The 7,533-nt window shown below is 40.0% G+C and overlaps 1 pseudogene across 1 annotated transcript; it reads left to right on the plus strand.

Annotated features, from left to right (window-relative positions):
* Window positions 1-828: 828 nt before the first annotated feature.
* LOC148717667 (uncharacterized) lies at window positions 829-7,012 on the plus strand (annotated as a pseudogene). The gene is made up of 2 exons (XR_015994911.1): window positions 829-1,074; window positions 1,719-7,012. The product of XR_015994911.1 is annotated as an uncharacterized LOC148717667 (transcript).
* The last annotated feature ends 521 nt before the right edge of the window (window positions 7,013-7,533 follow it).

The following is a 7,533-nucleotide window of genomic DNA, read 5'->3' on the forward strand; positions in this document are numbered from 1 at the left end:
AACAAGTAAATATACTTGTTCGGGGCACATCTGTACTGCTTTGGATGCCATTAGTATTCTTTAAAGGTGATTCTTCTACTTTTCTTCAGACTTGAGGAGAAAGAGGACGCCTCGTGGTTTGACTGCCACTGATATATACGCTTCTAACCAATCATAGCGACTTAAACGTTCTATTCAATCATAGTTTGACACACACCTCTAGAACGTGATACTCCTTTGTTGCTGTAAAACTACTTTCACCAGTCTTTGATGAACCGCTGCGATTCCAGTGATTTTTTGAACCACTCTGGGGAATATTTTTCACAGGTCAATGTCACCAGTTCACTCATGACCTCTGCGTGGCTTAACATGGGATTACGGAACGTTGTCCAGACTTCTGTCACATCGTCGATATAAAAATTATTTTTCCTTAACCGTTCACCCAATTGCTGAAATGTCTCCCAATGTTGAAACAGGTAGAGTTGCATGTGACCGCCGATAGGGTTTCGCCAGTCGTTGACTTCGCGCACAATATCATCAAATACATTTTCACACGTATCCATGAACTTATATTTACTGGTTTTATCTTTCATGTGAATGTCAGGCAATTCCTTGTCAAAGGAGGCTTGTAAATACCGCAAAAAATAATACACTTTCATGGGATATCGAGTGGTAGAAATCAGTTCGTAACGTATCTTTTCCGATATAGGTTTGTTGAAATATCCCAACATGCCACGTATGAGTTCACGAGGACTGCTTATTTTGTTTGTGGCACCCAAATCAAATAGGTACTTGTGTTGGTAAAGTAATGCGCCATCGTTAAATATTCTCACGTCGTTCATGATGATGTACACACTTTCCTGGCTTGGTATGAAATGATGAATTTGTGTCTACTGCTAGCTTTAAGGAATATCCATGGGTTTTTGATTCTCCACGATTCGTACCGGTAAATGACATCTCAGACAATAACTACAATAAAACGGCGTATAATGCCAACAGTTTGTAGATTGGAACCATCTTTCTGTCAGACTTTGGGCAAAGGCTTTATTATTCCAAATGTATTGTTGTTGTGGCATCTTTTTATTCAATTTTAAAGTGCACCTACACCCAAAAATTTTTTTTCGCTTAACGAAGTAAGCTTATTTTTTTGAGTATTTCTGCGCAAAAATTTTTTTATTTGCTCAAATCTTCAATTTTCTATGCCCAGTCAAAATACGGAAAATCGGCCGCCATCTTGCCCCACGACCGAGTTTAAAGAGGAATGGCTCTAGTGGGTAATGTGACGTCAAATCGAGAACACGAAAGTCTGCTTTTCACACATTTTCACTTGTTTGGGAAGGTTGTAGTCGATAATTGTCCGAAAATATGCCGACTAAGTGTGCTGTAGAAGGATGTAGCAACGTGCGAAATTTGGAAGAGGGTATCGCGCTCCATACAATCTTCATACAACACACCTAGTAGGCATATTTCGGACGATATCGACGACAATCTTCCCAAACAAGTGAAAATGTGTGAGATGCAGACTTTCGTGTTCTCGATTTGACGTCACATTACCCGCTAGAGCCATTCTTCTTTAAACTCGGTCGTGGGGCAAGATGGCGGCCGATTTTCCGTATTTTGACTGGGCATAGAAAATTGAAGATTTGAGCAAATAAAAAAATTTTTGCGCAGAAATACTCAAAAAAATAAGCTTACTTCGTTAAGCGAAAAAAATTTTTTGAGTGTAGGTGCACTTTAAGTTTAGGAAACTTTTCTGTCAAGTCTTCGATCCACTTGGGTAAATAGGCTTTACTCCCGGTTCTGAAATCGACTGTGACAACCTTCTTCCCAAATCTCTTTTTTCCGTAGACAAGGATCGCAATGACCACATCTACAATGTAATCTAACTCTTTCTAGCTGGTTCTGTCCTCGTGTACCGGTTCACAAGAGCCGATACAAAAGACCGAACAATACACAACAGCTAACCAATGACTCCTAAACAAAGAAAGAACAATGGTAATTCCCTTGTGAACCGGTACACCAGGACAGAACCTTCTAGCTCTTTCTCAGACGGCATTGCTACACTGATTCGAGTGAGTAGTACACGCTGAATTTATATACTTTTAGAAATTATGACAGCTTGTCAATCACATTTTTTGATTGACACTTTTTTATGAGTATATCCTTCTACAAACATTGTAGAGTTTCATTTTCAAACGTCATGTCTTACGAGAAAGATCTGTGTCTCACGCAATTAAGTGGAGCGCTTGAACAGAATCCTCAATGGGCCGGAACGGCGATGGACGAAATATTTGCTTTGATCAACATGCGAGCGACTCAACAAGATTTGTGTCACATTCGCCGACAAGTCTCCAAATACATTGACGATATGGAAAGTTTTAATGTACAAGCAGTGGAACATTCTATAAAAAATCAATTATACAAAGATGTGATGACAGCGTTTCTAGCTTATGTGACTTATTTACAAGTCAAATATCGACTCGAGTAATATATTTACATACCGTGTGGGAATACTATTCTAGCAGACGATAGAAGCAATTACACAGGAAGATACATCTCAAGAAACACAACAAGACAATTATGAACTATAAAGAACATTTATTAAATCATTGTAAAGATTATTGAAACGCGTGACCAAAATAATAAATGTTTTGATTTGAAAAATTAACTTCTTTGTGTTTTTGACTTAATCCCTTCGCCATCTTGGATTTCTTTGTTGTCTTTGTTTCCGGCGCCATCTTGGATTTTATACCGTTATTTTTTCAAATTTTTTAACCCTAACCCTAAAAAGCTCTCTTACACCTACACTATCCAACCCTAACCCCCCTCTTACACCTACGTCATAACCCTAACCCTAACCCCAACCCTAACCTCGTCTACCTACGTCCTATGAATACATTATCTCACTCGGCCGAGCCACTCGGACCAAGGACTGCGTGATTCGGCGGTAAGGCGCCGTACACTACTTTGGTGAGGTTTTATCTTTAGAGATATTAGCAGAAAAGCTTTCTATAGAATCATTTCCTGGCATGTACAGGCCCCTTAAACCTTTCCTTTTGAGGCTTGCTGACATGTACCTGGCACTCCATGAAAAAGACCCTTGTCTACAGTGGTTCAATGGAGAAGAGGGAGTGCTGTATGTGGCAGTGGGGGCAGATGGTGCACCATTTGATAAAGATGATACTGCCACTGCATACTTGGTTAGTTTCCTGAACTTGTTGCAAAGAGTGCAAAGTTGTAATGATAACCATTTACTTCTGGGGGCTAATTGCGAAGAAGACCATACACTCATGAAGTCATACACCAACCATCTGAGAGAAGAAATGGAGGAGGTAGAAGGCAAACATCTGACCACTGAACGTGGAAAGCAGGCTGTGTTCAAATTTGAGTTAATCCCATCTGACTTGAAGTGGATGTCATCCCACTCAGGAGAACTGAACAATTGTGCAACTTATTTTTCACCATTTGCCAATGTTAATTAAAAAAGTAAGAGAACCACAGGTGGTACTATTGGTGGTCCTGAAGCTACATGGCAACCATGGGATTACACAAAGAGACTGATCATGGCAGAGAGAGTCGAGAAGTTAAAGACAAAACTTCGAGATCCCATGGGGAAACAAAGAAATGAGGTCACTAAAATCATAGCTCAAAACAAGTCTAGACAAGAATTTGTACCCCCATTGGGAATGTATGTGGATTTACTCAAGGCTGAACCTCTACATAACACAAATAATGCTTGGCAGAGCTGGTTTTTAACTGCACTTGCCATTGTAATGCATTACACACACCAGAATCTCCTCAAGTCAGCAACAGCAGTTTCTGATCTTCATGTTCCAGACAGTTCCCCCCTGCTTGCATTTCTGAAGTGCCCTAAAGACACCCTAAAGTGTGGGAGACTGTACAAGGCCTTTCTGCGGTGGTTCAGTGAGAAGCAGAAGAAGGGAATTTCATTCTCATATAGATTCACAGGACTTGAATCAAAGTACTTCTGTTGGGAATTTGGCACTTTGATTCAGGAACTTCTGAAGATCCCCACCCTTTTAAAGGGACATGTTCTGAAACTCCACACATTGTCATTCATTGGTGTCAAACTGAGAGATGCAGTTTCAATTTACTCGAGAGTCGAGGTGAGCAAAGAGCGAGTTGAAAATTTAAAGGTTTTATGCTAATAATTTTTCAATGCCAATTGTTTGTTGCTGGCCGACATCACTCCTACCATCTGGACAGTAGGAGTAGCCATCCCCTACCACACTAGCAAATTGTATCAGAAGCTTGGGTATGGATTGGGCCTCAATTCAATGCAGGGTAGAGAAGCAAAGCATGTGAAATTGGTTAAGTATGTGGAGAACACATGCAATGCCAGAAAGAGCCTAAGGTGGTGGACTGTGTTCAGACACGACTTTGTCTGCATGGTATGGCTGCGAGAGAAAGATCCATACAGCATTGCCTATCGCTGTGAGAATAGGAACATAAGTGATTCTTATATTCCTAAGAGAGTTCGCGATTGTGATGACAGGTTTTGCCATTGTGGACTTCCGAAGACAACCACTGCTAATCAAGGGTGTGAGATTTGCACAAGTGATCTAATGAAGTACATCAAGCAAACTGTTGCAAGTGGAAAGATCCCTACTGAACTCAGACAATTCCATCAGAATTACAGTTAGGTTCAAAGTTTTATTCAAAATTGGTCAGCTGTCTAAAAAAAATTTGTCCACTAACACAACAGTTGACTTGAAGTCAAGCACAAATGTATAAACATGCATATAAGCAGAACATGATCCCCAAAGTGACTTAGATTATTTTATTTTTAGGCCCGAGTCGAACACCTTACTCAATAGGTCAAACTGGACCCAACATAATTTTGTTTTCTCAAGCCAAGTCAAACTCCAAACTTCATTCAATATATAATTCAATAATGGTTATCCAGCCAAACTTAACTCTAGCTATTCTTCGCATTGGATAACCAATCCAAATAAAATCCCTCAAATGAGATTTGCTTATGGGAAGTCTTAAGTTTTACTTGGGCCTAACATCAATTAAATATCAACAAAAATATATAAGTAATATATGAGTAGTTTAATTATTATATTATTATGTATTAAGTTTTCAAGTCAAGTTTGTTCAGTGCAGGGGAATGCCACTTGGACTCCAGTATCCGTAATGAAATTTAAGTTCAAACAACTCCTTTGGCTTATTAAATTTGAGCTCCATTGGATTTTTATTTGACACTAACACCTCACACTTCTCCAGGCCATTTTGCACAGGTGCCATATGCCTTTTCAAAATCACTGCAGGATCGACTCTTGTACCATCTAAATCCATCCTAGCGAATAAGTATTTCGCCTTTTGCATATCTGTTATCTCGTATACGACTTGTGTATTTGTTTCCCTAAATCGTTGACCGAAGCTAGTACGTTGCAGAGGGTCTTTAGAAATACATTCAAACACCTCCTGCAGCGTGTCCATTTTAATATCCCCACGCCATGGATTGGAAAGTTTTGGCCTTGTAATCAGGCGGCGAATTATTTTGCTATGAATCTTTCGCAGGGAGCTTGCGACCATCCCTCTTAATGGTACTAATCTTTGGACAGTGGAAAATCTTCCTCCACGAAGACTGTATTTGGTATCCAATATGGATACAGCAGCTTCCAGCTCTGAAAAAATTACTGATCCGTCCCATGCCATTGCCAGTATCAACCCTGCCCAATAGATCGAGTTTGCAACGTTGAATTGGTCATCGAAGGCTTTCTGCAAACTGTAAATTGGCCGCCATCTTGAATTTTACCCATTATTCATCGCGCGCCTCTAACGCAACATTGATGGGGTGGTCTGGGCCCACCGTGCATTCTATTGGTGATCCAAGAGTGTTAATTTCAATTCTTAACCCTCTCAATTTAGCAAGTTATGAGCTTCAAAAGAAGGCTCCCTCTAAAGTTTCAGAGGGCTTAGGTAATCGATGGACATAGGCATATATTACCTAAACCCTTGAAATCGACATGACTATAAGTTTATTTGTAGAGGGAAAGAACGAGGACAAATATCGCTCGCTCGGGAATGATGGGAAAACAACGTTTTTGCAAGGTTTATGAATATTTAGCTAAAAAAGGTGTCATTCCCACGCAAAAGTTAATGACCTCTGGAAGGGTAAGTTTGCACTCCAATAACTTTGTAAGTTTCAAAGGGAATATCGTAAAAACACGTCCACGTCAAACGGAACGTATATACTATCAGTGGATAAATTTTCAAATCATAAAAATTAAATCCCAATTTTTTATGAATTTTTTCGTGTGTTAATGTGAAAACGAGAGGACATTAACAACGAAGGAACCTATTGTAAGATTCATTGTTAATGCGGACACCCTCAATGTTAATGCGGACTCCCCCAATGTTAATGCGGACTTCTTCATGTTAATGCGGACTCCTTCATGTTAATGCGGACTCCTTCATGTTAATGCGGACTCCTCCATGTTAATGCGGACTTTCTCAATGTTAATGCGGACTCCCTCAATGTTAATGCGGACTCCCTCAATGTTAGTGCGGACTCCCTCATGTTAATGCGGACTCCCTCGTGTTAATGTGGACTCCCTGGGTTCTTCTAGGTGCGATATCTCAGAAACGGCTGGAAGGAATTTCGTGAGATTTTCACAAGATGTTTATTGTTTATTTCTCACTCTTTTGTGTAAATAGGTCCTCAAGTTCTAATAACAAGGGTCCTCCGACAGCAGCAAAGCATAAAACAAGCATCAATCATCGTCAAACATGAAAAGGAGGTCCTCAAGTTCTAATAACAAGGGTCCTCCGACAACATCAACGCATAAAACAAGAATCAATCATCATCAAACATGAATAGGCTATGAGTATGACTATGACTAAGACTGTGACAATAACTATGACTATAGCTATGACTATGACCTAGACTATGGCTAGCTATCTAGGGCGGTAAAAGAGGTTTCCAAGCTTTAAAATAACTTCTCAATCCAACCCCCGTAGCCTATTTTACAAGTTGTACTAGTCAATCTTTCAACCTCTATAACCCTCTTGCTTCTGCACGAAATTTCGTCAGACTTGACACCAAACTAGTTGCATGCCATGTGTATAGCTCACTGAAGAGGCAAGTCAATAGCATGTCAGGTTCAAGAGTTAGTAATTTTAATGGGAGCACCCCTTTTCATGTCCGCCATCTTTGATTTTTTTGCCAAGGGGTAGCATGGCCATTTTGGTCAAAATTTTAGATTCGGCTCAAACTCCTGCTATAGGCTAAGTGATTCCCAAAACGATTTTCTGGTGCTTTAAAAGTGGTTTTATAGCCTCAATAGGGGATTTGTTCACTGTTACCTTGGCCCATTTTTCATGTTTCACTAGTCAATCTTTGAACAGCTGTTACTCCCTTGTCCCTTGATGTCACGACTGTATATTTAATACCCAACTAGTTCAATATCTTGTGTATGACTGGGTTAAATTGCAGGTAAATCCCATCGCAGCTTAAGAAGTTAGGGTCTATCATATGAGAGCACCCCATTTGGTGTCTGCCATCTTGGATTTTCTGGCCAAGGG

Source organism: Stylophora pistillata, chromosome 13, assembly GCF_964205215.1.
Source record: "Stylophora pistillata chromosome 13, jaStyPist1.2, whole genome shotgun sequence".
Lineage (NCBI taxonomy): Eukaryota > Metazoa > Cnidaria > Anthozoa > Scleractinia > Pocilloporidae > Stylophora > Stylophora pistillata.